The sequence below is a fragment of the Bombina bombina genome, chromosome 2 (assembly GCF_027579735.1).
Source record: "Bombina bombina isolate aBomBom1 chromosome 2, aBomBom1.pri, whole genome shotgun sequence".
Lineage (NCBI taxonomy): Eukaryota > Metazoa > Chordata > Amphibia > Anura > Bombinatoridae > Bombina > Bombina bombina.
Window position 1 is genome coordinate 506652235 of NC_069500.1, and position 20965 is coordinate 506673199.

Sequence of the window (20965 nt, forward strand, 5' to 3'; positions counted from 1 at the left end):
ATGGCTCCATAGCTCAGGGGTTAGAGCACTGGTCTTGTAAACCAGGGGTCGCGAGTTCAAATCTCGCTGGGGCCTGATGACCTTTTAAAGGTAGACTTCGTTGGCATTACACTTCTTATCGATTATCATAATCCTAAATAGCGCTACTAACGTTAGCTAAGATTTCCCAATTTGGTGGATTTGTACACACGATTTTAAATAGTAATAACAATAATCACACAAACTGCATGCTATAAATTGGGAAAAATTTTGACGACACAAAAGCTTTACAGAGAACAGGTTTCACGCATTCAAAGCTCGCTGGGACAGGATACTTTTAAAAGCAAGAAAGCATGGGCCTTCTTGTTCTTGGCTACCCTCATAATCCTTTACTAAGTTACTAGCAGGAGCAAATTGATCAGAATTTCGTGTATTTCTAGACATGATTTTAAATATAAATTGCATATGTCCAAAGAAAATCTAATAACTATACAACATGCATAGCATAACTCTGAAAATAAAATCTTTACAGAGGTAAAGAAAAAATCAAGTTTCTAAGTCTGTATGTGCTGAAAAGGCTTTTACCACATATTTTAATGTTTATATATAAGTGACTAATCACTGATCAGTTGTTTATTTAGGAGGATCTTTGGATTAAAACTTTGAATTTGATATGTCACTCATCCAACATTGCCCCATCTCCCCAGCCGACACAATTAGAGGTGCATGAAACCCCTTATCTAAAAGAAGTATTTAGCATCTTTTGAATGAGTTACATGTAAAAGAAGTAATTGGCAACTTTTGAATGAGTCATATTCCCCTTGAATTTGCAAATGATCCTCAGAGTAATGGGGTTCACATGTCCCGACAAGGCAATAGGGGTGAAATGGGCAACCGGAAATGGCTCCATAGCTCAGGGGTTAGAGCACTGGTCTTGTAAACCAGGGGTCGCGAGTTCAAATCTCACTGGGGCGTGATGACCTTTAAAAGGTAGACTCTGTTGGCATTACCCTTCTTATTGATTATCATAATCCTAAATAGTGCTACTAACGTTAGCTAAGATTTCCCAATTTGTTGGATTCGTACAACCGATTTTAAATAGATATTGCATATGTATAGAGTAATAACAACTGATCAGTTGTTTATTTAGGAGGATCTTTGGATTAAAACTTTGAATTTGATATGTCACTCATCCAACATTGCCCCATCTCCCCAGCCGAGACAATTAGAGGTGCATGAAACCCCTTATCTGAAAGAAGTATTTAGCATCTTTTGAATGAGTTACATGTAAAAGAAGTAATTGGCAACTTTTGAATGAGTCATATTCCCCTTGAATTTGCAAATGATCCTCAGAGTAATGGGGTTCGCATGTCCCAACAAGGCAATAGGGGTGAAATGGGCAACCGGAAATGGCTCCATAGCTCAGGGGTTAGAGCACTGGTCTTGTAAACCAGGGGGCGCGAGTTCAAATCTCGCTGGGGCCTGATGACCTTTGAAAGGTAGACTCTGTTGGCATTACCCTTCTTATCGATTATCATAATCCTAAATAGTGCTACTAACGTTAGCTAAGATTTCCCAATTTGTTGGATTCGTACAACCGATTTTAAATAGATATTGCATATGTATAGAGTAATAACAATAATCACACAAACTGCATGCTATAAATTGGGAAATATTTCGACGACACAAAAGCTTTACAGAGAACAGGTTTCACGCATTCAAAGCTCGCTGGGACAGGATACTTTTAAAAGCAAGAAAGCATGGGCCTTCTTGTTCTTGGCTACCATCATAATCCTTTACTAAGTTACTAGCAGGAGCAAATTGATCAGAATTTCGTGTATTTCTAGACATGATTTTAAATATAAATTGCATATGTCCAAAGAAAATCTAATAACTATACAACATGCATAGCATGACTCTGAAAATAAAATCTTTACAGAGGTAAAGAAAAAATCCAGTTTCTAAGTCTGTATGTGCTGAAAAGGCTTTTACCACATATTTTAATGTTTATATATAAGTGACTAATCACTGATCAGTTGTTTATTTAGGAGGATCTTTGGATTAAAACTTTGAATTTGATATGTCACTCATCCAACATTGCCCCATCTCCCCAGCCGACACAATTAGAGGTGCATGAAACCCCTTATCTAAAAGAAGTATTTAGCATCTTTTGAATGAGTTACATGTAAAATAAGTAATTGGCAACTTTGGAATGAGTTATATTCCCCTTGAATTTGCAAATGATCCTCAGAGTAATGGGATTCACATGTCCCGACAAGGCAATAGGGGTGAAATGGGCAAACGGAAATGGCTCCATAGCTCAGGGGTTAGAGCACTGGTTTTGTAAACCAGGGGTTGCGAGATCAAATCTCGCTGGGGCCTGATGACCTTTAAAAGGTAGACTCCGTTGGCATTACACTTCTTATCGATTATCATAATCCTAAATGGCGCTACTAACGTTAGCTAAGATTTCCCAATTTGGTGGATTCGTACACACGATTTTAAATAGATATTGCATATGTATAGAGTAATAACAATAATCACACAAACTGCATGCTATATATTGGGAAATATTTCGACGACACAAAAGGTTTACAGAGAACAGGTTTCACGCATTCAAAGCTCGCTGGGACAGGATACTTTTAAAAGCAAGAAAGCATGGGCCTTCTTGTTCTTGGCTACCATCATAATCCTTTACTAAGTTACTAGCAGGAGCAAATTGATCAGAATTTCGTGTATTTCTAGACATGATTTTAAATATAAATTGCATATGTCCAAAGAAAATCTAATAACTATACAACATGCATAGCATGACTCTGAAAATAAAATCTTTACAGAGGTAAAGAAAAAATCCAGTTTCTAAGTCTGTATGTGCTGAAAAGGCTTTTACCACATATTTTAATGTTTATATATAAGTGACTAATCACTGATCAGTTGTTTATTTAGGAGGATCTTTGGATTAAAACTTTGAATTTGATATGTCACTCATCCAACATTGCCCCATCTCCCCAGCCGAGACAATTAGAGGTGCATGAAACCCCTTATCTAAAAGAAGTATTTAGCATCTTTTGAATGAGTTACATGTAAAAGAAGTAATTGGCAACTTTGGAATGAGTTATATTCCCCTTGAATTTGCAAATGATCCTCAGAGTAATGGGGTTCACATGTCCCGACAAGGCAATAGGCGTGAAATGGGCAACCGGAAATGGCTCCATAGCTCAGGGGTTAGAGCACTGGTCTTGTAAACCAGGGGTCGCGAGTTCAAATCTCACTGGATCCTGATGACCTTTAAAAGGTAGACTCCGTTGGCTTTACACTTCTTATCGATTATCATAATCCTAAATAGTGCTACTAATGTTAGCTAAGATTTCCCAATTTGGTGGATTCGTACACACGATTTTAAATAGATATTGCATATGTATAGAGTAATAACAATAATCACACAAACTGCATGCTATAAATTGGGAAATATTTCGACGACACAAAAGCTTTAAAGAGAACAGGTTTCACGCATTCAAAGCTCGCTGGGACAGGATACTTTTAAAAGCAAGAAAGCATGGGCCTTCTTGTTCTTGGCTACCATCATAATCCTTTACTAAGTTACTAGCAGGAGCAAATTGATCAGAATTTCGTGTATTTCTAGACATGATTTTAAATATAAATTGCATATGTCCAAAGAAAATCTAATAACTATACAACATGCATAGCATAACTCTGAAAATAAAATCTTTACAGAGGTAAAGAAAAAATCCAGTTTCTAAGTCTGTATGTGCTGAAAAGGCTTTTACCACATATTTTAATGTTTATATATAAGTGACTAATCACTGATCAGTTGTTTATTTAGGAGGATCTTTGGATTAAAACTTTGAATTTGATATGTCACTCATCCAACATTGCCCCATCTCCCCAGCCGAGACAATTAGAGGTGCATGAAACCCCTTATCTAAAAGAAGTATTTAGCATCTTTTGAATGAGTTACATGTAAAAGAAGTAATTGGCAACTTTTGAATCAGTCATATTCCCCTTGAATTTGCAAATGATCCTCAGAGTAATGGGGTTCACATGTCCTGACAAGGCAATAGGGGTGAAATGGGCAACCAGAAATGGCTCCATAGCTCAGGGGTTAGAGCACTGGTTTTGTAAACCAGGGGTTGCGAGATCAAATCTCGCTGGGGCCTGATGACCTTTAAAAGGTAGACTCCGTTGGCATTACACTTCTTATCGATTATCATAATCCTAAATGGCGCTACTAACGTTAGCTAAGATTTCCCAATTTGGTGGATTCGTACACACGATTTTAAATAGATATTGCATATGTATAGAGTAATAACAATAATCACACAAACTGCATGCTATATATTGGGAAATATTTCGACGACACAAAAGGTTTACAGAGAACAGGTTTCACGCATTCAAAGCTCGCTGGGACAGGATACTTTTAAAAGCAAGAAAGCATGGGCCTTCTTGTTCTTGGCTACCATCATAATCCTTTACTAAGTTACTAGCAGGAGCAAATTGATCAGAATTTCGTGTATTTCTAGACATGATTTTAAATATAAATTGCATATGTCCAAAGAAAATCTAATAACTATACAACATGCATAGCATGACTCTGAAAATAAAATCTTTACAGAGGTAAAGAAAAAATCCAGTTTCTAAGTCTGTATGTGCTGAAAAGGCTTTTACCACATATTTTAATGTTTATATATAAGTGACTAATCACTGATCAGTTGTTTATTTAGGAGGATCTTTGGATTAAAACTTTGAATTTGATATGTCACTCATCCAACATTGCCCCATCTCCCCAGCCGAGACAATTAGAGGTGCATGAAACCCCTTATCTAAAAGAAGTATTTAGCATCTTTTGAATGAGTTACATGTAAAAGAAGTAATTGGCAACTTTGGAATGAGTTATATTCCCCTTGAATTTGCAAATGATCCTCAGAGTAATGGGGTTCACATGTCCCGACAAGGCAATAGGCGTGAAATGGGCAACCGGAAATGGCTCCATAGCTCAGGGGTTAGAGCACTGGTCTTGTAAACCAGGGGTCGCGAGTTCAAATCTCACTGGATCCTGATGACCTTTAAAAGGTAGACTCCGTTGGCTTTACACTTCTTATCGATTATCATAATCCTAAATAGTGCTACTAATGTTAGCTAAGATTTCCCAATTTGGTGGATTCGTACACACGATTTTAAATAGATATTGCATATGTATAGAGTAATAACAATAATCACACAAACTGCATGCTATAAATTGGGAAATATTTCGACGACACAAAAGCTTTAAAGAGAACAGGTTTCACGCATTCAAAGCTCGCTGGGACAGGATACTTTTAAAAGCAAGAAAGCATGGGCCTTCTTGTTCTTGGCTACCATCATAATCCTTTACTAAGTTACTAGCAGGAGCAAATTGATCAGAATTTCGTGTATTTCTAGACATGATTTTAAATATAAATTGCATATGTCCAAAGAAAATCTAATAACTATACAACATGCATAGCATAACTCTGAAAATAAAATCTTTACAGAGGTAAAGAAAAAATCCAGTTTCTAAGTCTGTATGTGCTGAAAAGGCTTTTACCACATATTTTAATGTTTATATATAAGTGACTAATCACTGATCAGTTGTTTATTTAGGAGGATCTTTGGATTAAAACTTTGAATTTGATATGTCACTCATCCAACATTGCCCCATCTCCCCAGCCGAGACAATTAGAGGTGCATGAAACCCCTTATCTAAAAGAAGTATTTAGCATCTTTTGAATGAGTTACATGTAAAAGAAGTAATTGGCAACTTTTGAATCAGTCATATTCCCCTTGAATTTGCAAATGATCCTCAGAGTAATGGGGTTCACATGTCCTGACAAGGCAATAGGGGTGAAATGGGCAACCAGAAATGGCTCCATAGCTCAGGGGTTAGAGCACTGGTCTTGTAAACCAGGGGTCGCGAGTTCAAATCTCACTGGGTCCTGATGACCTTTAAAAGGTAGACTCGGTTGGCATTACACTTCTTATCGATTATCATAATCCTAAATAGTGCTACTAACGTTAGCTAAGATTTCCCAATCTGGTGGATTCGTACACACGATTTTAAATAGATATTGCATATGTATAGAGTAATAACAATAATCACACAAACTGCATGCTATAAATTGGGAAATATTTCGACGACACAAAAGCTTTACAGAGAACAGGTTTCACGCATTCAAAGCTCGCTGGGACAGGATACTTTTAAAAGCAAGAAAGCATGGGCCTTCTTGTTCTTGGCTACCATCATAATCCTTTACTAAGTTACTAGCAGGAGCAAATTGATCAGAATTTCGTGTATTTCTAGACATGATTTTAAATATAAATTGCATATGTCCAAAGAAAATCTAATAACTATACAACATGCATAGCATAACTCTGAAAATAAAATCTTTACAGAGGTAAAGAAAAAATCCAGTTTCTAAGTCTGTATGTGCTGAAAAGGCTTTTACCACATATTTTAATGTTTATATATAAGTGACTAATCACTGATCAGTTGTTTATTTAGGAGGATCTTTGGATTAAAACTTTGAATTTGATATGTCACTCATCCAACATTGCCCCATCTCCCCAGCCGAGACAATTAGAGGTGCATGAAACCCCTTATCTAAAAGAAGTATTTAGCATCTTTTGAATGAGTTACATGTAAAAGAAGTAATTGGCAACTTTGGAATGAGTTATATTCCCCTTGAATTTGCAAATGATCCTCAGAGTAATGGGGTTCACATGTCCCGACAAGGCAATAGGGTTGAAATGGGCAACTGGAAATGGCTCCATAGCTCAGGGGTTAGAGCACTGGTCTCGTAAACCAGGGGTCGTGAGTTCAAATCTCGCTGGGGCCTGATGACCTTTAAAAGGTAGACTCCGTTGTCTTTACACTTCTTACCGATTATCATAATCCTAAATAGCGCTACTAACGTTAGCTAAGATTTCCCAATTTGGTGGATTCGTACACACGATTTTAAATAGATATTGCATATGTATAGAGTAATAACAATAATCACACAAACTGCATGCTATAAATTGGGAAATATTTCGACGACACAAAAGCTTTACAGAGAACAGGTTTCACGCATTGAACGCTCGCTGGGACAATATACTTTTAAAAGCAAGAAAGCATGGGCCTTCTTGTTCTTGGCTACCATCATAATCCTTTACTAAGTTACTAGCAGGAGCAAATTGATCAGAATTTCGTGTATTTCTAGACATGATTTTAAATATAAATTGCATATGTCCAAAGAAAATCTAATAACTATACAACATGCATAGCATAACTCTGAAAATAAAATCTTTACAGAGGTAAAGAAAAAATCCAGTTTCTAAGTCTGTATGTGCTGAAAAGGCTTTTACCACATATTTTAATGTTTATATATAAGTGACTAATCACTGATCAGTTGTTTATTTAGGAGGATCTTTGGATTAAAACTTTGAATTTGATATGTCACTCATCCAACATTGCCCCATCTCCCCAGCCGGGACAATTAGAGGTGCATGAAACCCCTTATCTGAAAGAAGTATTTAGCATCTTTTGAATGAGTTACATGTAAAAGAAGTAATTGGCAACTTTTGAATGAGTCATATTCCCCTTGAATTTGCAAATGATCCTCAGAGTAATGGGGTTTACATGTCCCGACAAGGCAATAGGTGTGAAATGGGCAACCGGAAATGGCTCCATAGCTCAGGGGTTAGAACACTGGTCTTGTAAACCAGGGGTCGTGAGTTCAAATCTCGCTGGGGCCTGATGACCTTTAAAAGGTAGACTCCATTGGCATTACACTTCTTATCGATTATCATAATCCTAAATAGCGTTACTAACGTTAGCCAAGATTTCCCAATTTGGTGGATTCATACACACTATTTTAAATAGATATTGCATATGTATAGAGTAATAACAATAATCACACAAACTTCATTTTATAAATTGGGAAATATTTCGACGACACAAAAGCTTTACAGAGAACAGGTTTCACGCATTCAAAGCTCGCTGGGACAGGATACTTTTAAAAGCAAGAAAGCATGGGCCTTCTTGTTCTTGGCTACCATCATAATCCTTTACTAAGTTACTAGCAGGAGCAAATTGATCAGAATTTCGTGTATTTCTAGACATGATTTTAAATATAAATTGCATATGTCCAAAGAAAATCTAATAACTATACAACATGCATAGCATAACTCTGAAAATAAAATCTTTACAGAGGTAAAGAAAAAATCAAGTTTCTAAGTCTGTATGTGCTGAAAAGGCTTTTACCACATATTTTAATGTTTATATATAAGTGACTAATCACTGATCAGTTGTTTATTTAGGAGGATCTTTGGATTAAAACTTTGAATTTGATATGTCACTCATCCAACATTGCCCCATCTCCCCAGCCGACACAATTAGAGGTGCATGAAACCCCTTATCTAAAAGAAGTATTTAGCATCTTTTGAATGAGTTACATGTAAAAGAAGTAATTGGCAACTTTGGAATGAGTTATATTCCCCTTGAATTTGCAAATGATCCTCAGAGTAATGGGGTTCACATGTCCCGACAAGGCAATAGGGGTGAAATGGGCAACCGGAAATGGCTCCATAGCTCAGGGGTTAGAGCACTGGTCTTGTAAACCAGGGGTCGCGAGTTCAAATCTCGCTGGGGCCTGATGACCTTTTAAAGGTAGACTTCGTTGGCATTACACTTCTTATCGATTATCATAATCCTAAATAGCGCTACTAACGTTAGCTAAGATTTCCCAATTTGGTGGATTTGTACACACGATTTTAAATAGTAATAACAATAATCACACAAACTGCATGCTATAAATTGGGAAAAATTTTGACGACACAAAAGCTTTACAGAGAACAGGTTTCACGCATTCAAAGCTCGCTGGGACAGGATACTTTTAAAAGCAAGAAAGCATGGGCCTTCTTGTTCTTGGCTACCCTCATAATCCTTTACTAAGTTACTAGCAGGAGCAAATTGATCAGAATTTCGTGTATTTCTAGACATGATTTTAAATATAAATTGCATATGTCCAAAGAAAATCTAATAACTATACAACATGCATAGCATAACTCTGAAAATAAAATCTTTACAGAGGTAAAGAAAAAATCAAGTTTCTAAGTCTGTATGTGCTGAAAAGGCTTTTACCACATATTTTAATGTTTATATATAAGTGACTAATCACTGATCAGTTGTTTATTTAGGAGGATCTTTGGATTAAAACTTTGAATTTGATATGTCACTCATCCAACATTGCCCCATCTCCCCAGCCGACACAATTAGAGGTGCATGAAACCCCTTATCTAAAAGAAGTATTTAGCATCTTTTGAATGAGTTACATGTAAAAGAAGTAATTGGCAACTTTTGAATGAGTCATATTCCCCTTGAATTTGCAAATGATCCTCAGAGTAATGGGGTTCACATGTCCCGACAAGGCAATAGGGGTGAAATGGGCAACCGGAAATGGCTCCATAGCTCAGGGGTTAGAGCACTGGTCTTGTAAACCAGGGGTCGCGAGTTCAAATCTCACTGGGGCGTGATGACCTTTAAAAGGTAGACTCTGTTGGCATTACCCTTCTTATTGATTATCATAATCCTAAATAGTGCTACTAACGTTAGCTAAGATTTCCCAATTTGTTGGATTCGTACAACCGATTTTAAATAGATATTGCATATGTATAGAGTAATAACAACTGATCAGTTGTTTATTTAGGAGGATCTTTGGATTAAAACTTTGAATTTGATATGTCACTCATCCAACATTGCCCCATCTCCCCAGCCGAGACAATTAGAGGTGCATGAAACCCCTTATCTGAAAGAAGTATTTAGCATCTTTTGAATGAGTTACATGTAAAAGAAGTAATTGGCAACTTTTGAATGAGTCATATTCCCCTTGAATTTGCAAATGATCCTCAGAGTAATGGGGTTCGCATGTCCCAACAAGGCAATAGGGGTGAAATGGGCAACCGGAAATGGCTCCATAGCTCAGGGGTTAGAGCACTGGTCTTGTAAACCAGGGGGCGCGAGTTCAAATCTCGCTGGGGCCTGATGACCTTTGAAAGGTAGACTCTGTTGGCATTACCCTTCTTATCGATTATCATAATCCTAAATAGTGCTACTAACGTTAGCTAAGATTTCCCAATTTGTTGGATTCGTACAACCGATTTTAAATAGATATTGCATATGTATAGAGTAATAACAATAATCACACAAACTGCATGCTATAAATTGGGAAATATTTCGACGACACAAAAGCTTTACAGAGAACAGGTTTCACGCATTCAAAGCTCGCTGGGACAGGATACTTTTAAAAGCAAGAAAGCATGGGCCTTCTTGTTCTTGGCTACCATCATAATCCTTTACTAAGTTACTAGCAGGAGCAAATTGATCAGAATTTCGTGTATTTCTAGACATGATTTTAAATATAAATTGCATATGTCCAAAGAAAATCTAATAACTATACAACATGCATAGCATGACTCTGAAAATAAAATCTTTACAGAGGTAAAGAAAAAATCCAGTTTCTAAGTCTGTATGTGCTGAAAAGGCTTTTACCACATATTTTAATGTTTATATATAAGTGACTAATCACTGATCAGTTGTTTATTTAGGAGGATCTTTGGATTAAAACTTTGAATTTGATATGTCACTCATCCAACATTGCCCCATCTCCCCAGCCGACACAATTAGAGGTGCATGAAACCCCTTATCTAAAAGAAGTATTTAGCATCTTTTGAATGAGTTACATGTAAAATAAGTAATTGGCAACTTTGGAATGAGTTATATTCCCCTTGAATTTGCAAATGATCCTCAGAGTAATGGGATTCACATGTCCCGACAAGGCAATAGGGGTGAAATGGGCAAACGGAAATGGCTCCATAGCTCAGGGGTTAGAGCACTGGTTTTGTAAACCAGGGGTTGCGAGATCAAATCTCGCTGGGGCCTGATGACCTTTAAAAGGTAGACTCCGTTGGCATTACACTTCTTATCGATTATCATAATCCTAAATGGCGCTACTAACGTTAGCTAAGATTTCCCAATTTGGTGGATTCGTACACACGATTTTAAATAGATATTGCATATGTATAGAGTAATAACAATAATCACACAAACTGCATGCTATATATTGGGAAATATTTCGACGACACAAAAGGTTTACAGAGAACAGGTTTCACGCATTCAAAGCTCGCTGGGACAGGATACTTTTAAAAGCAAGAAAGCATGGGCCTTCTTGTTCTTGGCTACCATCATAATCCTTTACTAAGTTACTAGCAGGAGCAAATTGATCAGAATTTCGTGTATTTCTAGACATGATTTTAAATATAAATTGCATATGTCCAAAGAAAATCTAATAACTATACAACATGCATAGCATGACTCTGAAAATAAAATCTTTACAGAGGTAAAGAAAAAATCCAGTTTCTAAGTCTGTATGTGCTGAAAAGGCTTTTACCACATATTTTAATGTTTATATATAAGTGACTAATCACTGATCAGTTGTTTATTTAGGAGGATCTTTGGATTAAAACTTTGAATTTGATATGTCACTCATCCAACATTGCCCCATCTCCCCAGCCGAGACAATTAGAGGTGCATGAAACCCCTTATCTAAAAGAAGTATTTAGCATCTTTTGAATGAGTTACATGTAAAAGAAGTAATTGGCAACTTTGGAATGAGTTATATTCCCCTTGAATTTGCAAATGATCCTCAGAGTAATGGGGTTCACATGTCCCGACAAGGCAATAGGCGTGAAATGGGCAACCGGAAATGGCTCCATAGCTCAGGGGTTAGAGCACTGGTCTTGTAAACCAGGGGTCGCGAGTTCAAATCTCACTGGATCCTGATGACCTTTAAAAGGTAGACTCCGTTGGCTTTACACTTCTTATCGATTATCATAATCCTAAATAGTGCTACTAATGTTAGCTAAGATTTCCCAATTTGGTGGATTCGTACACACGATTTTAAATAGATATTGCATATGTATAGAGTAATAACAATAATCACACAAACTGCATGCTATAAATTGGGAAATATTTCGACGACACAAAAGCTTTAAAGAGAACAGGTTTCACGCATTCAAAGCTCGCTGGGACAGGATACTTTTAAAAGCAAGAAAGCATGGGCCTTCTTGTTCTTGGCTACCATCATAATCCTTTACTAAGTTACTAGCAGGAGCAAATTGATCAGAATTTCGTGTATTTCTAGACATGATTTTAAATATAAATTGCATATGTCCAAAGAAAATCTAATAACTATACAACATGCATAGCATAACTCTGAAAATAAAATCTTTACAGAGGTAAAGAAAAAATCCAGTTTCTAAGTCTGTATGTGCTGAAAAGGCTTTTACCACATATTTTAATGTTTATATATAAGTGACTAATCACTGATCAGTTGTTTATTTAGGAGGATCTTTGGATTAAAACTTTGAATTTGATATGTCACTCATCCAACATTGCCCCATCTCCCCAGCCGAGACAATTAGAGGTGCATGAAACCCCTTATCTAAAAGAAGTATTTAGCATCTTTTGAATGAGTTACATGTAAAAGAAGTAATTGGCAACTTTTGAATCAGTCATATTCCCCTTGAATTTGCAAATGATCCTCAGAGTAATGGGGTTCACATGTCCTGACAAGGCAATAGGGGTGAAATGGGCAACCAGAAATGGCTCCATAGCTCAGGGGTTAGAGCACTGGTCTTGTAAACCAGGGGTCGCGAGTTCAAATCTCACTGGGTCCTGATGACCTTTAAAAGGTAGACTCGGTTGGCATTACACTTCTTATCGATTATCATAATCCTAAATAGTGCTACTAACGTTAGCTAAGATTTCCCAATCTGGTGGATTCGTACACACGATTTTAAATAGATATTGCATATGTATAGAGTAATAACAATAATCACACAAACTGCATGCTATAAATTGGGAAATATTTCGACGACACAAAAGCTTTACAGAGAACAGGTTTCACGCATTCAAAGCTCGCTGGGACAGGATACTTTTAAAAGCAAGAAAGCATGGGCCTTCTTGTTCTTGGCTACCATCATAATCCTTTACTAAGTTACTAGCAGGAGCAAATTGATCAGAATTTCGTGTATTTCTAGACATGATTTTAAATATAAATTGCATATGTCCAAAGAAAATCTAATAACTATACAACATGCATAGCATAACTCTGAAAATAAAATCTTTACAGAGGTAAAGAAAAAATCCAGTTTCTAAGTCTGTATGTGCTGAAAAGGCTTTTACCACATATTTTAATGTTTATATATAAGTGACTAATCACTGATCAGTTGTTTATTTAGGAGGATCTTTGGATTAAAACTTTGAATTTGATATGTCACTCATCCAACATTGCCCCATCTCCCCAGCCGAGACAATTAGAGGTGCATGAAACCCCTTATCTAAAAGAAGTATTTAGCATCTTTTGAATGAGTTACATGTAAAAGAAGTAATTGGCAACTTTGGAATGAGTTATATTCCCCTTGAATTTGCAAATGATCCTCAGAGTAATGGGGTTCACATGTCCCGACAAGGCAATAGGGTTGAAATGGGCAACTGGAAATGGCTCCATAGCTCAGGGGTTAGAGCACTGGTCTCGTAAACCAGGGGTCGTGAGTTCAAATCTCGCTGGGGCCTGATGACCTTTAAAAGGTAGACTCCGTTGTCTTTACACTTCTTACCGATTATCATAATCCTAAATAGCGCTACTAACGTTAGCTAAGATTTCCCAATTTGGTGGATTCGTACACACGATTTTAAATAGATATTGCATATGTATAGAGTAATAACAATAATCACACAAACTGCATGCTATAAATTGGGAAATATTTCGACGACACAAAAGCTTTACAGAGAACAGGTTTCACGCATTGAACGCTCGCTGGGACAATATACTTTTAAAAGCAAGAAAGCATGGGCCTTCTTGTTCTTGGCTACCATCATAATCCTTTACTAAGTTACTAGCAGGAGCAAATTGATCAGAATTTCGTGTATTTCTAGACATGATTTTAAATATAAATTGCATATGTCCAAAGAAAATCTAATAACTATACAACATGCATAGCATAACTCTGAAAATAAAATCTTTACAGAGGTAAAGAAAAAATCCAGTTTCTAAGTCTGTATGTGCTGAAAAGGCTTTTACCACATATTTTAATGTTTATATATAAGTGACTAATCAGTGATCAGTTGTTTATTTAGGAGGATCTTTGGATTAAAACTTTGAATTTGATATGTCACTCATCCAACATTGCCCCATCTCCCCAGCCGAGACAATTAGAGGTGCATGAAACCCCTTATCTAAAAGAAGTATTTAGCAACTTTTGAATGAGTTACATGTAAAAGAAGTAATTGGCAACTTTTGAATGAGTCATATTCCCCTTGAATTTGCAAATGATCCTCAGAGTAATGGGGTTCACATGTCCTGACAAGGCAATAGGGGTGAAATGGGCAACCGGAAATGGCTCCATAGCTCAGGGGTTAGAGCACTGGTCTTGTAAACCAGGGGTCGTGAGTTCAAATCTCGCTGGGGCCTGATGACCTTTAAAAGGTATACTCCGTTGGCTTTACACTTCTTATCAATTATCATAATCCTAAATAGTGCTACTAACGTTAGCTAAGATTTCCCAATTTGGTGGATTCGTACACACGATTTTAAATAGATATTGCATATGTATAGAGTAATAACAATAATCACACAAACTGCATGCTATAAATTGGTAAATATTTCGACGACACAAAAGCTTTACAGAGAACAGTTTTCACGCATTCAAAGCTTGCTGGGACAGGATATTTTTAAAAGCAAGAAAGCATGAGCCTTCTTGTTCTTGGCTACCATCATAATCCTTTACTAAGTTACTAGCAGGAGCAAATTGATCAGAATTTCGTGTATTTCTAGACATGATTTTAAATATAAATTGCATATGTCCAAAGAAATTCTAATAACTTTACAACATGCAAAGCATAACTCTGAAAATAAAATCTTTACAGAGGTAAAGAAAAAATCCAGTTTCTAAGTCTGTATGTGCTGAAAAGGCTTTTACCACATATTTTAATGTTTATATATAAGTGACTAATCACTGATCAGTTTTTTATTTAGGAGGATCTTTGGATTAAAACTTTGAATTTGATATGTCACTCATCCAACATTGCCCCATCTCCCCAGCCGAGACAATTAGAGGTGCATGAAACCCCTTATCTAAAAGAAGTATTTAGCATCTTTTGAATAAGTTACATGTAAAAGAAGTAATTGGCAACTTTTGAATGAGTCATATTCCCCTCGAATTTGCAAATGATCCTCAGAGTAATGGGGTTCACAGGTCCCGACAAGGCAATAGGGGTTAAATGGGTATCCGGAAATGGCTCCATAGCTCAGGGGTTAGAGCACTGGTCTCGTAAACCAAGGGTTGCGAGTGCAAATCTCGGTGGAGCCTGATGCCTTTTATGTTTGAATATTTTTTATTATATTTTAGTAATAAATTATAACAGAGATAAACATACCTTCTTCTCTGGTTACCTCTACCACTCGGTGGTCCAGAAAGAAGGCTTACAAAGTGGCAATGTTATTCATCTTTTGATTCACATAAAGGAGAAGAAAACCGTTATGAATTGCAAATAGATCACATTCTACTATTCCAAGTCCATCATTATCAAATGACAACAAAGTCCTGTAGTAATGAGTTTAAAGGTGATCAGTCCATATTTTCATCATTTTCCGGGTCTCTTATATTTGTAAGGTTTGAGAAGGGGATTATACTGTTGTGACATTTTGGGTTTAAACTTATGCTATATGATTATGGAACAATATAACATTTTAATTCTACTAGTACCTGTTTCATCTAAAGATTTTCACGATTAGGTAGGACACCTTTGAGAGAAGGCAGATCTAAGTATAAAAAAAACTGGGTTAAAGAATGACAGAAAAAGAAGGGGGAGGGGGAAGGGGTAGGGAGTGACGACATATCCTCCTTTTTTTAGTCCGTATTTTATGTGCGTCTATGGGTGAAGTTGGTTGTGATTATTTTAATCACCGAAAGGTGTTTTCCCTGACTTTCTTGTCTAACTAGGAGTCACTTACTAATCCAATAGTACCAGACCGCTTGAACTGTTTCTCTGTTATCTAGAGACCCAGATGCTAGCTCATACATAGTATAGGTGTGCTGTATTTTGTTATATATTTCTGTTCATGTTGGGCTACCTGTTTTCCAATATCTGGCTATGCATGTCCTTGTGATTGTGCTTAGGATCCTAATAAATGTGTTAATATGTTTATTGTATATGCTAATGTGTTCATGTAGGAGGGCCTGTGATATTGTGAGGACAATATTTTCATTCAAGATTTGACTAAGGAAGTTGGATAGCTGTCTCCAGATTCCTGCAATTTCCCTACAATCCCACCACATATGTCTGTATGTTCCTATTTCTCCACACCCTCTGTAGCAGTAAATACTGCCTTGTGTATGCATATGTGCGGTTCTCGTAGGTGTTAAATACCAACGGTATATGGTCTTAATAGCATTTTCTCTGAGGTCCACACTTATAAGCCCTTTCTCTGCTTTCTGAAACAATGTTTCCCATTCCTTAACGTCTTTATGGATAAGTAGTTCCTTTTCCCATGCCACCATAGTCGATGTTTTTGTGTTGGATTGTGTAGCTTGTATGGCTATGTATAAGATAGAGATAGTATGTTTGTCGCGATCTGTTGTTCTACAGAAGTGTTCTATCGGGGAGGTGTTGTTATCTCTCGGGATTTTCAGGAATGCTTGTATTGCGGACTGTATTTGTAAGTACATGTACCAGTGTAATTTCAGTGGGTTTAGTTTTGTTTGAAGTTGATTGAATGGCATTAAAGTGCCACCCTCTAAGTAGTCTACAACTCTATATAAGCCTTTATTTTCCCATTTTGTAAGTTGGGCCCGTAGTTCGTTAGGCAATATAAATCTTATCGGCATGTATTGGGAGTGTTTTGGGATTAGTTTGTATTTAGTTTTTGCCAATTTCCAAGTGGCTACTGTGAGATTTGCAGTGTAGGGTCTAGGTGTCTCTTTGGTGATCTGTGTTTTCACTGGATCCCAGATGATTGTATCACTTTCGTTCCACCCGCCCAAATTTGCCTCTAGGTTAGGCTAGTCTGGCAGAGTTATAATAATCTATCAAGTTGGGGACCCCAATGCCTCCCAGTTTTTTGTGTCTATTTAAGATGGATTTCTCTATTCTGTTCGTTTTATCGCCTCTCATGAATATTTGAATCTCTTTTTGTAATGTCTCTAAATCCGCTTTGACTATTTTAATAGGTAGGGTCCTAAATAAATATAGTATCCTTGGGAGGGCATTCATTTTCCCCGCTGCCACTCTACCCAGCCACGAGAAGTTAAAACTTTTCCATTTTGATAGATCTTTTTTAATTTGTTTAAATAATGGGGTGTAATTTACTCTATATAGATGTGTGGGGCAGCTTGGTAGATGAATACCTAGATATTTTAGGGACTGTTTCATCCACCGAAAGCAGAAATTTGACTCTAAAAGCATTTGAAGCTGTCTGGGGATCATAATGGAGAGAGCTTCACATTTTTCTTCATTGATTTTAAAACCAGAAATGGCAGCAAAGTTTGCCAAGGTTTGATAGAGATTAGGTAGCGATATCAGTGGGTTCATCACCGTTAGTAGTATATCATCCGCAAAGAGGGCTAGTTTATATTCTGTGTTGTTTAACTTAACTCCTGTGATATCTACCTGTGAGCGGATCTTGGCGGCAAGTGGTTCCATGCATAGGGCAAAGAGCAGCGGGGACAGGGGGCATCCCTGTCTAGTTCCATTACGTATTGGGAAAGGTTGAGATTTGTAGCCTGCCGCTGATACCTGTGCTCCTGGTGAGGAGTAAATAGTTCTTAATGCTTTAATGAGTGCCCCCTCAAATCCCATTTTATGTAGTACCAGGAACATATAGTCCCAGTCAATTCGGTCAAACGCCTTCTCCGCGTCCAATGATAGGAGCAGAGAAGGCGTCCGCGTCTCTTTCAGGGTATGAATTAAATTGGTAACTCTACGTATATTATCCGGGGCTTCCCTACCTTTAATAAAACCCACTTGATCTGGATGGACCAAGTGGGGTAATATATGCTTGAGTCGGTTTGCTATTATCTTTGTAAGAATTTTAAGATCCTGATTGATAAGCGATATTGGACGATAGTTTTGACATTTTTTATGGTCCCTTCCAGGTTTGGGGATAGCTACTATTTTGGCCGCTAATAGTTCAGATGGAATATCCCCTCCTTCCATAACGTAGTTACAAAATTTAACAAGGTGTGGAATTAATTCTGTTTTAAAGAGCTTATAATATTCGCCTGGGAAGCCATCCGGACCCGCAGCTTTTCCTGGTTTAAGGTCTTTGATTGCTCCTAATACTTCTATGGTGGATATGGGTGCATTTAATGTTTCCTTTTGTTTATTAGAGATGGATTGTAATAAGTCAGGAGTAAAGAATGTTGAAATAAGTGATTCTGTTTCTGTGTTATGTGAAACTTTTCTCCCGTTATACAGCTCACTATAGAATGCGGCAAAGGTATCTACTATTTCCTGTGGGTGTGAAGATAGTTTGTTATCTGGTGTTTCAATGTGGGTGATCGTTGAGGCCCTATGTTGTTCTCTTATTTTATATGCCATGTATCTGTCTGGTTTGTTGGCGAATATAAAGTAGTGTGCCTGAAGTTTCTGAATAGCTCTAGTGGCTTGAGTTTGGAGGAGTGTAGCTAGCGCTGATTTCTTAGCTTGGAGGGTCTGTTGAGTTATTTTTGCTTTGGTGAGTTTATGTCTCCTTTCTAATTCTTCAATCTCTGTGTATAGTTGTTTTAGATTCTGCCTGTATTTCCTAATCTGTAATGTTTTTTCCTTAATCAGTATCCCTCTTAAAACTGCTTTATGAGCTGCCCACGTGATTCCCGGATTAGACGCACTGTCTGTATTTATATGCCAGTATTCTGTTAGTGATTTAAGTATATCATTATGTGTTTGGGGATTGCTAATATATGTTTTGTCAAAAGTCCATGTTTTACTCCGTCTTGGGTCGCTCAGTCCCTCTACCTGTAATGTTACTATCGAGTGATCGGACCACACACATGCGTTTATCTGAGAGCTGCTTAGTAAAGGTTGTAATATCTGGCTAGTAAATATGTAGTCTAATCTGATGTAAGATTTGTGTGCTGCCGAGTAGTATGTGGTGTCGTTGGTCAGACCATATAATGTGGCCCATGTTTCTATCAGGGAATGAGGTAACAAACTTTCGGTAATTGATTTAACAATGCGGTTATGTCTAACTTGCTTATTAGTCAGAGGTTTAACATCTGTTGGACTGATCGGCCTCATAGTGACATTGAAGTCCCCTGCCAGAAATATCTTGGTGTGGGACCACTGCGTGAGCAAATGTGAGAAGTGTTGAAAAAAGGTGTGTTGATTCTCATTTGGTGCATAGATATTGCATAGCGTGACCTCCGCATCAGATATTCTCCCTCTGACTATAATATATCTACCTTCAGTGTCTGTAATTATATCTTCTTTTATAAAGTTAAGTGATGAGTGAATGAGTATAGATGTGCCCCTCTTTTTGGCTGTAGCTGTAGAGTGATAATGGGTGTTGAAGTGTTTTGCCCAGTATTTAGGGATTTTTTCTTTAATCAAATGTGTCTCCTGAAGGAATAGGATATTAGCGTGTAATGAGGTGTATTGTGACATCGCCATTCGTCTTTTGACATCTGTGTTTAAGCCCCTTACATTGTGGAACAATATCTTTATGTTAGGAGTCATGTTGGCATGTCTATGGTAATATGCTGTGGAGTTGCTTTTGTTACCTGTAAATCTCTGACATGGAACTCTATTCGAGTGGTATGTGGATGATAAGGGTCACCTTTGGTGGTCTGTGGTATGTCGTCACTGGGAAGGGGTAAGGAGCTGAAGGAAAGAAACATTGTCAATAACATAAGAAACAGTAATCCAAACTCCTCAGTTAGAGGACTTCCAAAGAATAACTTATAACATATCATAGGAGTAAGGTAAAAGTGCAAAAAAAGAGAAAACATAATGCGCCTGGGGGGGTGCGCACATCTCAACATTAACCTGAAACTTTTGTATCTATAAGTCAGTGTGAGATAACTAGGAGCAGATTGCATTAGTTTACATTCGCTCCCAGTTGTCATTCAAGGGTTGAGGATCATGTAATCCCCATATCCATCGTACTACATTGTTTATGATGTGGTCTAGGAGATTTTTCCTCTCGTTTCTTTTATTTTTTGTTTCTTATTGTTGATTGTCTGCCACTTGGATGTATCTGAGTGCCTGTCCGGGTCTTTGCTCTTCGCTGGATTAGATATCATGTTTGGGATGGTAGGGGATTCTAGCTCCAGGATCTTACATATTTATGGTATGTCTTCTGGCTCTTTAAGTGATATTGTCCTAGAGTCTTTTGTGATATGTAAGGCAAACGGGAATCCCCATCTATATGAGATCTGATGTTTTCTGAGAAGACTGGTGAGGGGACGTAGGGCACCTCTCCTCTGCAGAGTCTTGATGCTAAGATCCTAATAGAATTGGATTACATTGCCTTGGTATTTATAGGTTGGGAGCTTCCTTGCTACCTGCAAGATTTTTTCTTTATCTGGGAAAAAAGTCAATTTGGTGATGACATCTCTTGGGGGTAGCCCTGGTTTAGGTTTTGGTTTTAACGCTCTATGTGCTCTTTCTATGTGAAAGGTGTAATCAGTCAGGGAATTCGTGATCTGGGTAAATTGTTGGGTAAGGTAGGCTAGTATCTCCGACTGAGCAACTTCTTCTGGTATTCCCTTAAGACGGATGTTATTCCTCCTGCTTTTGCTCTCCAAGTCTTCCATTTTATCTTGTAGTTCTTCCAGTGTTTGTTGTTGTGTGGAGATAGTTTGAGACATATCATCCATTTGATCTACCATGGAGTCTTTTTGGTCTTCTAGT

At 37.4% G+C, this 20965-nt stretch overlaps 7 non-coding genes across 7 annotated transcripts; all 7 read left to right on the forward strand.

Moving 5' to 3' along the window:
• Positions 1 to 2: 2 nt before the first annotated feature.
• TRNAT-UGU (transfer RNA threonine (anticodon UGU)) lies at positions 3 to 75 on the forward strand. Its single transcript has one exon. It is a non-coding gene; the product is annotated as a tRNA-Thr (tRNA).
• Positions 76 to 1390: 1315 nt separating this feature from the next.
• Positions 1391 to 1463, forward strand: TRNAT-UGU (transfer RNA threonine (anticodon UGU)). Its single transcript has one exon. It is a non-coding gene; the product is annotated as a tRNA-Thr (tRNA).
• A 5315-nt stretch (positions 1464 to 6778) lies between these two features.
• On the forward strand, positions 6779 to 6851 carry TRNAT-CGU (transfer RNA threonine (anticodon CGU)). The gene has a single exon. It is a non-coding gene; the product is annotated as a tRNA-Thr (tRNA).
• A 1723-nt stretch (positions 6852 to 8574) lies between these two features.
• TRNAT-UGU (transfer RNA threonine (anticodon UGU)) lies at positions 8575 to 8647 on the forward strand. The gene has a single exon. It is a non-coding gene; the product is annotated as a tRNA-Thr (tRNA).
• Positions 8648 to 9962: 1315 nt separating this feature from the next.
• TRNAT-UGU (transfer RNA threonine (anticodon UGU)) lies at positions 9963 to 10035 on the forward strand. The gene has a single exon. It is a non-coding gene; the product is annotated as a tRNA-Thr (tRNA).
• Positions 10036 to 13554: 3519 nt separating this feature from the next.
• TRNAT-CGU (transfer RNA threonine (anticodon CGU)) lies at positions 13555 to 13627 on the forward strand. Its single transcript has one exon. It is a non-coding gene; the product is annotated as a tRNA-Thr (tRNA).
• Positions 13628 to 14452: 825 nt separating this feature from the next.
• TRNAT-UGU (transfer RNA threonine (anticodon UGU)) lies at positions 14453 to 14525 on the forward strand. Its single transcript has one exon. It is a non-coding gene; the product is annotated as a tRNA-Thr (tRNA).
• The last annotated feature ends 6440 nt before the right edge of the window (positions 14526 to 20965 follow it).